This window comes from Oryctolagus cuniculus, chromosome 16, assembly GCF_964237555.1.
Source record: "Oryctolagus cuniculus chromosome 16, mOryCun1.1, whole genome shotgun sequence".
NCBI lineage: Eukaryota > Metazoa > Chordata > Mammalia > Lagomorpha > Leporidae > Oryctolagus > Oryctolagus cuniculus.
The window spans coordinates 2,249,845-2,265,081 of NC_091447.1; positions in this window are offsets into that span (position 1 = coordinate 2,249,845).

Consider the following 15,237-nt stretch of genomic DNA (forward strand, 5'->3'; position numbering starts at 1 on the left):
ATGGGGGAGGGGAAGGAAAGGTGTGGCATGGGGCTGAAGCAGAAGGGAATTCAGGAGCTGAGGCTGAGGCTGGGGCCAGTGCTGCATCTGGTGCCCTGCAGCTTCCTTGGCTGTAGCTGGGGACACAGTGGCTTCTGGCTCAACTGCCCCCCACACCCATGGCTCCAGGTGCATCATCCCCACTGGCTCTTTTGTCAGGTCCACTGCTGGGCCCTGCTTAGCACTTGGGGACATGGCTGTCCCCTGTGCATCCGTATGCCAGCTCTCATCCTTGGTGCACTAGCAATACTCCAATGTGGGTATTGCTTGAAGGTGAGGGCTCTTTCTTACCCAAGCGTGAGGTCAGGTGCCACTCCTGGCCCTGACATTGCTTCATGTCTGACAAAGGCAGAGCCATCGGGCCCCACTGCCCCTGCTGGGAGATAGGCATTTGTGGACCTCCTGGGCTCCACCTGGGCCATTACCAATAGAGGGACTGCATGCAACCTCAGGTAGTTTGTCTACACTTGGGAACTCCTGTTACAGGGTTTCTGAACTGTGGATGTGTTTGTCCACTGCTCCACCACACATGGGTCATCTGTTACAGGCGGCTGGTGCATGTCAAGGCTACTGGTGATCCTCAGCCCACTGTACTGTGCCAGGGGCATGGCTGACCTGTCCTGGATCTAGGAGACAAGAGCTGGGAATGGCAGGAAAGAGGCAGTCCCTGGGATCCCTCCATACCCACCCAGCTCTGGGAATAGGTTCCCACTGACCTCCAGCCTCCCCCTGCCTAGGGTGAAGTGGCCCCTCTGTCCCCTGCACACCCAGAGGAGTGTGGGATCACAACTTGGGGTCTGATTGGTGTACAGGCCCTTAGAAACCTGCCCTGGCTGCCATACTCACTCTGGCATTTTTCTGGTGAAAGTGCCAGGTGTGTCGGGGGGTGAGGGCTGGCCCAGTGTCTTTACCAGTGGGCAAGGCGCCCACAATGGGTTTTCTTGGGGCCTGGGCTTCAGCACCATGGGAAACAACACAGGAACATCTTCCTTAGAGAGTATACCAAGTGAGTTGTCTGAGACTCAACTCTGGAATGTGGAGGTGGTTGTCAGGGCAGCCAGTTCTCTAGGTCACTTCCTGTGGCTCCTAAGCTGAGCTCCCTCCTCGCACAAGACATCCCCAAATTCCCAGTGGCCACTGCCTACTCTGCTTTTTTCAAAGCCATCTCCCCTACTCTCCACAATTGCACCAACACAGGGAATGCCCTACCCCAGGGCAGGGCTAGGGGCACCCAGAGCCACAGTTGGGCTAGACCTGCTACCCCCTCCTTGGGGCTTCTGATTCTGCATGGTCGTTGTCCCTTTCAGGACACCCAGCTTCCCGTCTGGTCCCTTGGGATCATTTTCGAGTGAAGCTGGTGCCCTCACCTGCAGAGATGTGGACCCTGAAGAGCTACAGGCCCCATCACTCCCTGTGTGTGCATTGGGAGCCTACTACCAGCCCCTGTGGTGTTGCTGTTCCCACTGGCACCTGGAAAGTGGTTCCTCTCTCTTAAACCCAAAGCTGAGATGCAACTGCGCAGGCTCTGTGGCCCCATGTGTACCTGGGGCTGACTACCATGTGTGGCTGATGGTGGCCAGATGCCTTGGTGTACACCCTGAAAGAAGTCCTGGGGTGGCCCAATGGTCTGTAAGATGCAGGGCTTGACCCATGCAGAGTGGCTGTTGAGCCTCAGCCAGGCTCCTTAGGGGTCTGGGGACAGGGCTGGCTCTCTGATGACCAGGGCAATCACTACCTTCCCCCTGCACTTGCTGATTATTCCCCAGTGGTAGTAGGGGTCTTGCCAGCCTTCTCTGGGGGTCAGGGCTTGAAATGACCCTGATGTAGGTCAGTGAGAGAAGCCAGACACAATAGGTCACGTGTGAGATTTTGTTTCTGTCCAGTGTCCTGAGCAGGCAGTGCTGTAGACACAGGGGATATTCAGTGTTGGGGTGGGGCCAAGGTGTAGGGAGAAACCAGGAGAGGTGTTGGTCGTGGTTAGGTGATTAGTGTTTGGGGAGTAACAAGCCCCTGAGACAACTTTCCAACCTCCATCAGAGCTTAAGATCCCTGTACTAGGTCATTTTTAAATTTCTTAGGTGGAATTGAGTTGTCCTGAGGGCATGTGTTGGTAGGGAGGAGACACTCAGAAGGGATATGTGGGACTCAAGAGAAAGGAAAAAAAAGCAGAAGCAAAGAATGAACAGAAAAAGCCAGGTTGGTACAAGGGAAACCTATCCTGTGTCATGGTCGGAATATGAGTTTGGAAGGTCTTGCTGGTGTTTCGAAGGTGAATTAAAGCAGAAAATCAAAACTGAAACCACAGACATCATGGAGGGGACTGAGTGGGTGTGCTACTCAAAAACGGTGGGGAGAGGGTTGGACACAATGCAAGTAGTCATGGGGTGGAAGATGACTCAGAACTGTGTGAAAATACTTTTGCATGCTGAAACAGAATATGAATATACATGGGGAAACATCAAGCTGTAAACATAGGCTTACCACACGCAGGACAGATAAACACGGACAGGATCCTAGCCATGTGTTGTAAACCACATGTGTGGTAGGAACTTGTGAGGAAGAGCCTCCTGCAGTCCATGGAAGACAGCATGAGGCATTTCTGCTTTGGTGGCCATGTGGGGCACATGTCAACCTCAGCATCGGGAAGCATGTCTCCATGATCCCATGCTTGTTAACCTGGAACTTCAGCGGTGAGGCTGACCATCTGACTTAGTTTACCAAATGGGTTTGCAATGGAAATTAGTATTTCAGTTCCAGGCCCCTTTGGAAGTTTCTCCCTCTGCTCTCCTCCTTCTGGTTGTTGGAATTTGGGTATCCTGCAAGGCAATGCTGGAGCCTGGGGACGGAGGTGGCAGAGCCCCCGGCCAGCCCTGCTAGTTATCATTGAGCAGCTGACCCTCACACACAAGGACATTGCAGATCTGAAGCACGAGATGGTCAGACTGTGAGTTGCAGTGCATGTCCCAGGGGATGATGACAGTTGGGCTGGGGAGGCTCAGAGAGAGGAGAAACAGAAAGAAGCTTCTAGATTCCTAGCTTGGTAGCTTCTCCCCAAAGCTACAGTCCACTTCTGAACTGGTTTCCTTTCTTTTCTTCATGTGATTACTATGGGACAGCTGCACTCAGCAAACAGAGACAAAACCAATGATGTTTACAGAATGAAGTCAGTAGAAGAGACTAGTTAAACCAGAAGAAGGTAGAAGGGAGGGTTGAGAACACTGGGTTTCTGGAAGCAGCTTCCATCCTAGAGCTAAAGAGCAAAGGACAAGAAGGTAGGTCTGGAGGCCAAGTCCCCTGGCAGAGATCTTGGTGACCATGGGACAGCACCTCCGTGTAGGGAATATGGGCCCTCAGTGACAGTTCCAGCATCACAGAACTCAGAAGGGTGGGTTTGAAGGTGAGGGAAACAATTTAGAAAACTTAGAAGTAGGAAGAGGCAGGGAGAAATGAATCAAGGAATCTTTCTCAGACGTTAGAAGACAAAGAAGAACAAAATGTATGGAAGGTAAGAGCAGTAACTAGTGATGCTGGAAAGCCGTAACAGCAGAGTAAATGAACTAAGCCAGAAATTGGTTTTCTTTGTTTTTGGAAAATAAACCAGTGTAATTGATAAGGAATGAAAGAAAAGGCAGACATGGCCACTATCTGGAAGAAAGGGGCTTACTGCATGGTCTACAGGCATGAAAGAGTGAAACATACATTAAGAATGACTCAGTGTAATTGGTTTAGTATCTCTGAGGCACTGAAAATGAAAGAGATCTTTTCCTGATGTTCAAACCTTAGAGCCCATGCCTGCTAAACCAGGGCTGCCCTGTCATTGTAGAGGTGCCCTCTGGCTTTGGAAAGCACGTTCGGTTGCTCTGAGGACCAGAAGAGCTCCACAATCTGTGCAGGAGGCATGGAGGTGGCTCACCAACAGTGTTGATCAAGAGCAGCCAGGCATGAAAGGGTGCATCGTGGGGCAGGTGCTTCATGCAGCGGTTAAGACACCACTTGGGATGCCTGTACCCCATGCTGGAGTGTCTAGGTTCAAGTCGGACTCCAGCCTCCTGTTAATGTGTGCTCTCAGGGGGCACCAGGGGATGGTCCAAAGCACTGGAATCCCTGCCACCCATGCAAGAGAATGAGATGGAGTTCCAGGCTCCGGACTTCAGCCTGGCCCAGCCTTGGCTGCTGCAGGCATTGGAGGAGTGAGCCAGCAGATGGGAGGCCTCTGTCTGTCCCTTTCTCTGTCTCTGCCTTTCAAATAAAATTGGAAAAGCAGTGACTTTTGAAATTGTTGATTTCAATTTCAAAGGAAGTGAAAGCTGACTGCCAATGCTAAAGATCAGGACTGTGGCTGCCATTGGAGAAGGCGTGACTTGGATGTGACATGAAGGACACTTGGGGTCTGGGTAATGGCCTCTGTCTGTGTCAGTTTGGTGGTCACATGGGTGTATTTCATTGGAGAAAATTCATCAAACTGTACCCTTATAATTGATGTATGTTTCTATATGTCTATTACACTTTTATTAAAAACACACTTCAATAATTCAGCCTGGATTAAGACAGTGAGAGCTTCTTTGCTACTTTGGTCACATTTCTTCCTGACTCACTCATCTCAGCATTGTCCTCTGGTCATCTCCTTGGGGTCCCTCTCAGCCAGGTAGCAACTGCTTTCACCCAGTAGCAAGTGAGGTTTGCTTTGTAGGGCCTGGGGGTGTGGAAGGACTTACCTGGAGGCTTCATGATAGGAGAGGTGCATCTGTGACTAGATCCCTCCAGTGCTGGGTATGTTGGTCACGGTCTCTGTGCAGGGCCAATCCTCAGGGAACTGCAGGACAGGTGACCCTAATGCCAGTGCACCCCACCCAGACCTTCTTCAAAATCACTGGGGGCCGGGCTGAAGGTTTTAGACACCTGTTTGTCTTGGGACCTGTGAGTGGCAGGGTCCCAAGGACCTGCACCATCATCTGCTGCTTCAAAGTTGTCTATCAGAAGGAAGCTGGATTTGTGAGAGAGTGAGGACATGAACAGAGCCCACTAATATTGAATGTGAGCAACCCATTAGTGGCATCTTAACCACTGTACCAGATGCTTGCTCTGTTTAATTTCATCACAACTACTTGCACTAGATATTGCTGTCATGTAGTGCTGTCATGTAGCCTGCGATGGATTTATATTTAGTGCACATCATGGACCTTCCCCGTGTCTACCTAAGTAGGGCCTGCCCAGACAGCCCTGGCTCAACTGTGTGCTTCCTCAGAGATGCTGGTTCGTGCACAGGCTCAGCCCTGCACTTCAGCCTAGGGCCGTTTGGCAGCAGAGCCCGCAGCTGCAGGAAGGGCGTCCTACTTTGAACTAAACTCTGCACAGAGGTTCCTCCATCAGAAATTTCTAAACTATAGTCACAGAGCTCTCTCAGATCCCTATGTGCACTGGGCTCCATGTTCCTAAAATTAAGTAACAGCAGTTTAGGAAAGCTGTCACTAAATAAAATAGAGAAAGTGGCAAATAGTTACCCTGGCACTACTACTGGTCAGGTTCATTATGAAAATACATGAAGTATGAGAATATGAAGATACAAAAATGACCAAAGTGGAATAATGAGAAAAAGAATAGGAAGCAAATGCAAAATGAAGCTTTTTTTTTTGTGATTAGGCAAAATATACATAAAGGAAACAAGCATTACTGGAGATTGTCTGTTATTATATATTGATAAAATGTTTAAATATCCAGTAATGTATATCACTTGTGATCTTATATTAGTTAATTATAGATCTTTAGCAAAGATAATTTGATAAATTAACTATCAAGGAAGAATTTTATTCTCACATTCCAATAACCAGTACAATAGGAAGGCAAAAATCAAGTATGTTTTAGGAAATGTGAACATAAACTTGATATAATGAACTCATATAGAACAGTGCTGGTAACAAATGGAGAAGTCATACTATTTCTAATACACAAACATTATCCAGCATTGTTTATAATAGGTTAAAACATAAGTCTTGTAATTTTTCGGACAACCATTATCATGAGCTTTTATTCTTAGAGCACAAATATAGCTAAATTGAATAACAAGATGTAACTTGACAAATGCACTTTTTGGAAATTTTGGAAACACATTCATAAAACACTTGTTTTTTTAAATAAAACATTTTATAATTTATAATAAATAAAATATAGTTATCTTTTGAAGTGAATAATAATGAAAATATTGCATGTTAACTTGGGGCATGCATTAAAGCAATAGAGGGAAATACAGAGCCGTCAGAGTCAATATTAAAAATAAAAAGATTAAAACTATATGAAATAGCCATGGTAAGAGTGGGTATCCTTGACTGCTTCTTTCCATGTTCATGGATTAAAAGAATCAACATCTTCAAAATCTCCATACTACCAAAAGCAATTTATAGATTCAGTATGATACCAATCGAAATACTCTTAACGTTCTTTGGAGATCTAGAAAAATTGGTGCTAAAATTCATATGGATACATGAGACCCTGAATAGCTAAAGCAATCTTAAACAACAAAAACAAAGCTGGAGGCATCACAATACCAGACCTCAAGACATACTACAGGACAGTTATAATCAAAACAGCCTGGTACTAACACAAAAACAGACATCAAATAGAGCAGAAAGGAAACCCCAGAAATAAATCCATGGATCTACAACCAAATTATCTTTGTCAAAGGAGCAAAAATCAACTCCTGGAGCCAAGACAGTATATTCAATAAATGATGCTGGAAAAATAGGATCTCCATATGCAGAAGTATGAAACAAGACCCCTACCTCACACCTTACACAAAAATCCACTGAAAATGGATCAGAGACCTAAATCTATGATGTGATGCCATCCGATTACTAGAGAACACTGGGGAAACCCCACAAGACATTAGCATAGGGAAAGACTTCTTGGAAAAGATCCCAGTAGCACAGGCAATTAAAGTTCACCCTCCAATGGCCGCTGCGGCCAGCACGCTGTGGACGGCCCAACGCGCTGATTCGATGGCAGGAGCCAGGTGCTTCTCCTGGTCTCCCATGGGGTGCAGGGCCCAAGGACTTGGGCCATCCTTCACTGCACTCCCGGGCCACAGCAGAGAGCTGGCCTGGAAGAGGGGCAACCAGGACAGAATCCGGCGCCCCGACAGGGACTAGAAACCGGTGTGCCGGCACTGCAAGGCGGAGGATTAGCCTAGTGAGCCGAGGTGCTGGCCAGGCAATCAAAGTTAAAATTAGCAAGTGGGATTACATCAAACTGAGAAGCTTCTACACTGCAAAAGAAACACTCAGCAGAGAGAAGAGGCAACTGCCAGAATGGGGGAAATATTTGCCAACAATGCAACTGACAAAGGTTAACTTCCAGGATCTAAAAAGAGCTCAGTAAACTCAACAACAAAACAAACAATCCAATTAAGAAATGGGCAAAGGAACTGAACAGACATTTTTTCAAGAGAGGAAATTCAAACATCTAGTAGACACATGAAAAAAATTCTCAGGATTGCTAGCCATCAGGGAAATGCAAATCAAAACCACAATGAGTGATTTAATGCTATAACTAGTACTCAAACAGTATTTTACACTTTGTGTTTCTGTGTGGGTGCAAACTGTTGAAATCTTTACTTAATATATACTAAATTTATCTTCTATATATAAAGATAATTGAAAATGAATCTTGATATGAATAAAAGGGGAGAGGGAGCAGGAGAGGGGAGGGTTGCAGGTGGGAGGGAAATTATGGGGGAGGGAAAGCCATTATAATCCATAAGCTGTACTTCAGAAATTTATATTCATTAAATAAAATTTAAAAAACAAACACACAGTGAAGTTTCAACTCACCCCAGTTAGAATGACTCCCATTAGAAATCAACAAAGAACAAATGCAGGCGAGGATGTGGGAAGAAGGGTACCTTAACTCACTGTTGGTGGGAATGTAAACTGGTAAAGCTGCTGTGGAAGACATGTGTGGAAAATATCCAAAAGCTGAATAGAGACCTGTGGGGAGCAACCGGACTAGACTAAGTTACTGGAATTAAGACTTATTCTATGCATCTGCTCTCCCACAATATGGCGCTGGGAGAGAAGTAAACAGCTTCCGCACAGCTGCCTCCAGTTCAACCAATTAACTGTAGGACTTGCTCCTGATTGGAGAGCAGCGTACTCGGCGTGTGGGCAGCCGAGTTGGGATTGGCGGAGGAGGACTATAAAGGAGGAGAGAGACGGCATGCACCAGGAACATCTATGGGGAACATCTAAGGGAACCCGTGCAGCCCCCGAGAGAGCCGGCCGGCGGTGTGCCGCTCCCCTGCGGAAGTGGGGAATGTGGCCAGGGGGAACTGCCCTTCCACGGAGGTGGAAGGGATAGTAGCCAACCTGGGAAGAACCAGCAGCAAACCCGGGGAGGGCCGAGCAGACGAAAGAACAGCGCAGGGTCTTGTGTCGTTCCTCCACGAAGAGGGGGAGCGACATAATGGTGCCGTGACTCGGATATGAAGCCTAGGCAGGGCTTAGTGTCGTTCCTCCACGAAGAGGGGGAGCGACAGAGACCTACCATACAACCCAGCCATACCACTCCAGGGAATTTATCCATAGGAAATGAAATCAGCATATGAAAGAGTTATCTGTACCCCATGTTCATTTCAGCTCAATTTACAATAGCTAGGATATGGAATCAACCTAGAAATCCATCAATTGAAGCCTGGATAAGGAAAGTATGGCATAAATACAACATGGAATACTACAATGGTAACAAAATGAAATCCTGACATTTCCAACAATATGGATACAAGTGCAAACCATTATACTTAGTGAAATAAGCCAATCATAAAAGGACAAATACCATATGGTCTCTCTGATCTGTGTTAACTAATATAGTACTTAAAATATAATCTATAGAAGTGAAACTGACATTTTGAGATGTGATGATTTTGAATAGCCCTTGCCTTGACTGTTGGGGAGCAATGGTTTTCTTGTTTGTTTGTTTCTGTTTTTTGTTTTCATGCTAATTGATGAACTCTCTACTTGGTGTAGGGTTAATCTCATGAATATAAAAATCAACTGAAAATTGATCCCTGTAAAAAATAAGAATGGGAAAGGAAGAGGGAGAAGGAAGAAAGCCAGGTGTATGGGTAGGAAGGAGGTAGAGGGGGATGAAGCATCATGTTCTCAAAATTGTATATATTAAATCACAAAGTTGTATTCCTTAAACAAAATAAAGAAAATATTTCTTAATACAAGTTCAGTAAGTGTTCAACCTAGAAAAAATTATATAAACATTATATTTAAGTAATTGGTATTAAAATAATAGGAGATACTATGATAAGAACAAAATTAATAAAATACAAAGTAACAACAAAATAGGATCAAAGAAATGAAAATTTAGTTCTTTGACATTCCTAAGATAGTCTTTCAAGATCCATCAAGAGGGAAGACCCAAATAATTTGTTTTATGTCAGATGTGGCATAACTGCACAGGCTTTTATAACACATATTTTCATATTTTATATATCTCATAGTTTTGCTTTGTTATTTAACATTTTTTATGAACTGGAGGGCTCATGCACACTGTTTCATATTATAGATATGTTTGGGCCCCATTCTACAACCCTATCTCATTCCCTTCATCTGTATATGTATATGTATATGTATATGTATATGTATATGTATATGTGTGTGTGTGTGTATATATATATATATATATATATATATATGAATCATCACTATTTAGTTCTTCCCAGAAGGCTGGTTATAGAAGCCTGAGGTTCTCTTATTCTTTCTGATTCATGGTTTGCAATGTGGTTTTTCATCTGCACACACTCCATCACTCCCATCCATTGCTCTCATTATAGGTCAAACCAATGGGGCTGTCTGATATTAGATCCAAGCCGCCAAAACTGTATGCTAAATATTTTCTTTTATAACCTTAGCTGACATGAGTATTTCATTGCAGTAGCAAAAACTGACTAAGCTTGTATGGTAAATTTCAGCTTTTAGCAGGAGAGCCTCTACCCATTTCAAATCCTCAGCTCTGTGGCTGTCAACTGTGCAAGCATTAGAAGTTTATCTAGCACTCTAAGTATCAGGGACCTGTGCTCTGATCAGTGACTTCTATTGCTGATCTGTTTCTGATCACACAGGAACAGTCATTTTTGCGCCTCTCTGTTGTTGCAAGCTCCTGCCCTTTGAGTTGAGGTGATTTCCAGGATATTTAAAGAACCATAATCTTTTCACACTATTCTCCCTCATTTTTTTTTTTTTTTTGACAGGCAGAGTGGACAGTGAGAGAGAGAGACAGAGAGAAAGGTCTTCCTTTGCCGTTGGTTCACCCTTCAATGGCTGCCGCACCACGCCGATCCGAAGGCAGGAGCCAGGTGCTTCTCCTGGTCTCCCATGGGGTGCAGGGCCCAAGCACTTGGGCCATCCTCCACTGCACTCCCTGGCCACAGAAGAGAGCTGGCCTGGAAGAGGGGCAACCGGGACAGAATCCGGTGCCCTGACCGGGACTAGAACCCAGTGTGCCGGCACTGCAAGGCGGAGGATTAGCCTACTGAGCCGCAGCGCCGGCCCCTCAATTTTATTTTTTTTAATATTTATTTATTTACTTGCATTTCAGAGTTACAGAGAGAAGGAGGAGCAGAGAGAGAGAGAGGTCTTCCATCCACTGATTCACTTCCCATATGGCTGCAATGGCTGGAGCTGTGCCAAACTGAAGCCAGGAGCCAGGAGATTCTTCCGGGTCTCTCACGTGGGTTAAGGGGCCCAAGGACTTGGGCCATCATCTACTGCTTTCCCAGGCCATAGCAGAGAGCTGGATAGGAAGTCGAGCAGCCGAGTTTCAAACCAGCACTCATATGGGATGCCAGTACTACAGGCAGTGGCTTTACCAGCTATGCCACAATGCCAGCCCCCTCCCTCAATTTTCTATTTTCCCTTTGTAGTAGTCAATAGAAAAGTATATTCAAAACAACTACTTATATGGGGAAAATTAGAAAGCGATTATTCATTCTGATAGAAAAGTACAGAAAAGACCTTATGCTCACACCTCAGACTGATTCTTGGCACAGAGACAGCCTGAGGCAAACAAAAATTAAAACTTAGAACACGGAGTGGGGGGGCTGCAGCAGCACAGTAATGTAATTGGTTAAGCATCTGCCTGTCATGCTGGCATCCCATACGGGCACCAGTTTGAGACCTGGCTGCTCCATTTCCCATACAGGCCCCTGTTTATCACATGAGAAAGCAATGGAAGATGGCCCAAGTGCTTGGGCTCCTGCACCTGCGTGGGAGACCCAGAAGAAGTTCCTGGCTCCTGGCTCTGGATTGGTCCAGCTCTGGCCTTTGCAGCCTCTTGGGGAGTGAACCAGTAAATGGAAGACCTCTCTCTCTGCCTCTCCATCTCTCTGTAACTCTGCCTCTCAAAAAGTATATATATATATGTATATATATATATATATATATATATACTTATATATATAATTTTAAAAAGAACATCCTGGGGAAGGGGAAAATATGATTGCCAGATTTACCAAATAATTGTTCACATGTCCAGTTTTAAAGAAAAGTTTATAAGACATGTAAAGAAGTAAGAAAGTATGGGCTACTCAAAGGAAATAAAATAAAGCAACAAACTGTAAAGAAAAAGTCCCAGTGAGAGATATATGAGACAAATGTCTTGAACCATGTTAAAGGTGTTCAAAGAGCTAAAGGAATTAAAGGAATATGTATAGAGTCAATAAAATTTTATAGAAACAAAATTAAATTATCTGGCTGGCGCCACGGCACACTAGGCTAATCCTCCACCTTGCGGCGCCAGCACACCGGGTTCTAGTCCCGGTTGGGGCGCCACATTCTGTCCTGGTTGCCCCTCTTCCAGGCCAGCTCTCTGCTGTGGCCCGGGAGTGCAGTGAAGGATGGCCCAAGTCCTTGGGCCCCGCACCCCATGGGAGACCAGGAGAAGCACCTGGCTCCTGCCTTCGGATCAGTGCGGTGGGCCGGCCACAGCGCACCGGCCGCGGCGGCCATTGGAGGGTGAACCAACAGCAAAGGAAGACCTTTCTCTCTGTCTCTCTTTCTCACTGTCCCCTCTGCCTGTCAAAAAAAAAATTTAAAAAATTAAATTATCAACAAATATACAGAAAACATACAAAGAACTATATAAAGAATCCTGGAACTGAAAAGTATAATATAATGAAAAAATTTACTAGACACACAAAGATAGATTTGGAAAAGCAGATAAGTGAACAAGTGAACTTGAAGACAATTAATGGAAATTATTAGTCTGGGGAAAAGACAGACATTGAATATTAGTGAATAGCATTTGTGTGACATCATCCAGTGCATTAATCCATCCAGCTAATTAGGCATTTTTGAAATCTTAGAGAAAAAGAGCAGGAGAAAGGTAGTGAGATATTCAAATAATTAATGACTGAAGGAGCTGGCCATGTGGTTAGCCTCAGTTAAAGCATCCCATATGAGTATCAATTTGAGGCCTATCTGCTCCACTTCCAATCCAGCTCCCTGCTAACATGTCTGGGAAAGCAGCAGAGAATGGCCCAAGTGTTTGGGCCACTGCAGGAACACTAGAGACTCAGGTGAAGCTCGTAGCTGCTGGCTTTGGCCTGGCCCAACTGTCTCTATGGTGGCCTTTGTGGAGTGAACCAACAGATGGAAGATCTTGCTCGCACATGCTCTCTCTCTCTCTCTCTCTCTCTCTCTCCCCTCTCACGCCCTCTCTGTAACTTTGCCTTTCAAATAAATAAATATTTCAAAAAATTGACTACAGTACATTTTATTTTTAAAAATAAACACCTAAGAAGCTTAAAAATCTCAAAGTAACACAAATCCAAAGAGAACAACACCAAGATACATTATAATGCAACTTTCAATAGAGAAAGTAAAAGAAAGTCTTAAAAGTAGCAAGAGAGAAGCACTCTGTTATGTATAGGGGTGCTTCACAAAGATCACAGAACAATGGACTTCAAAGATAATCTTGGTGCAAAAATGTTTTGAAAGCCAAGCATAATTTTTTTCATTGTGAAGTTTATCCATGAATGTTCTGAAGACCCCTTGTATGCGTGGTGGGGGGGAGGTTCAGAATGTTTTCACCCAGATAAGTTAATCTGCTAATTTTATTTCATGAACTTTCTAAAGTTCCCTCACACAAAATGCTACTGTTTGATTATTTGATTGGTTCCCATAAAAGTTCATGTTGAAGTTCAGTCCTTAATGTAAAGGTGTTGAGGTAGAATATTTAATTGCTAATTAGGTCATGGATTCATAAGAGTTCCAAACTCCACTGGAGATGAATGTCTTTCCTTTGGGAGTACATTATTTACTGTGAGTGCAGGCTGTTTTAAAATACTCTTGCATTGTGGCCTATCTGAATGTACTGCACTGCTGTAATACAGGGCACAGCATGAGGTTCTCACCAGGAGCCAAGCAGTTGGTGCCATGCTCTCGGACTTTCAGAACCCTCGGCTAGAATAAACCTCTACCTCTTTTCTTTATAAATTACCCAGTGTCCAGATTTTCTGCTATATCAGCAGAAAGTAGATTAAGACATGTAGACTCTCAGGAAGATTAGCAGCAGATTTCTCATCAGAAAATATGCAGGTAGGAAGATAGTGTGCCGATGTACTCAGAGTGCTAAAAGAAAAGGAAATCTGTCATCCAAGAAGCCTACATCCAGCAACACTGTCCTTCATCAGTAAAGAAACTAACATTCCCAGAGAAGCCAAAGAGGAAGAACAGTATTATTATTAGATGTGTCCTGCAAGACATTCTCAACACAGCCCTGTGTGTGGCTGTTCACGTTTGGAGGCGGGGAAGCGAATGCCATCAGGACCACCAAAGTACCTGACCTCTCCTAAACTAGCAGAGGGGGTGCCAAGGCCTGCTAGGGGCTCGGCCTGTGGGAAGGTGCAGCGGGGCACATCCCGGCACACACACCTGTCCGCAGGTCCACACGCTGAGTGAGAGCACACCAGGCTGGTAAGCAGGCCTACGCTAGGCGCTACCAGGAATCCTTGTCCGCAAAGCTACGTGGGCACCTCCCAGCCAAATCAGCTTCTCTGATAGCCTGGGTCCCCGATTTCCCTTGGGAACACACGGGTAGGGGCATGGCTAGAAGGTGTCTTACCTCCCTGGGATTCGAGTCCACACATTTCTTAATGCTGTCACCTTTTCGCAGAGTTGTGGCGTTTTCAAACCCTGGAGAGCATCCAGCTCTCCCGTCAGCTGCAGCGGAGCCCGTCAGATGCCCAGATCTCAGTCCAGGCCCCGGACCACTTCCCCAACCCCCGTGCCCTCTGCCCTGTCCTGCCTCCAACTCAGCCCCCGCTGGCGTCGAGACGCGGGTGGGAGGCTCCTTCCAACAGCCACGCCTCTCAAGGGACTGGAAGGTACCCTGAGAAACAACGCAGGAGACTCATCCATGTCCTGCATGCCTTTTTTTTTTTTTTTTTTTTTTTTTTTTTTTTTTTTAATTAAGGCTTTCTTCCTTTCCTTTCTCCATTTAATGGAAAGCATGGCCACAATGGCTCCTAGGTTTTTTATGCACGTGGCTGCCCTGCGGCTTGCCACCACCCACGGAGCCGCTCATGCCTGGAGGGAACTCAGGGCCAACTCCAGGCCCTGGGGTTAGGGCAGGTGCAGAGTCCCGGGGTCAAAGTCAGTGAAGCCACGCTACTGTGCCCAGAGGGCAGAAGGACGCCCGCGTGACCTACTAGTTGCGCCTCCACCTCGCCCACGGACCAGACGCCCAGGGCCGGCCCGGGTAGCAAACCATTCTGCCCCATCCCTGGGCCCGGACATTGCACCCGGGGCGCCCGCCTCGCAGCTCCCCAACCTCTTCCCGCACCAGCTTCTGGGCGTCCCATGAGAACTCCTTTCCATGGCTCGCGGTTTCTGCCGCCGCCTTTGCCAGCAATGCCTGGCAGGGTTCTTGAGGCGACCCGGAGGCCAAGGAAGCCCCGGTATCTGGTTCCCGGGCCACTGTCCTCCCACGTCCCCTCTGTGCCCCTCGTTCCTGGATCTCATCCTGGACTCGCACCCTCCTCCCGGGTCAGCCCTGAGCACTCCGCTGACCCTTCATTAGCAGGGCCTCTCGGCACTTCGGGCGCGCCTGCCCTGCGCTCTATAACCATGACCCGCACTGGGACCCTCTCTGGCCCCAGGTACCCTAGTCTCCTTCTCCGCCCGCCGCGCACACGGCCGC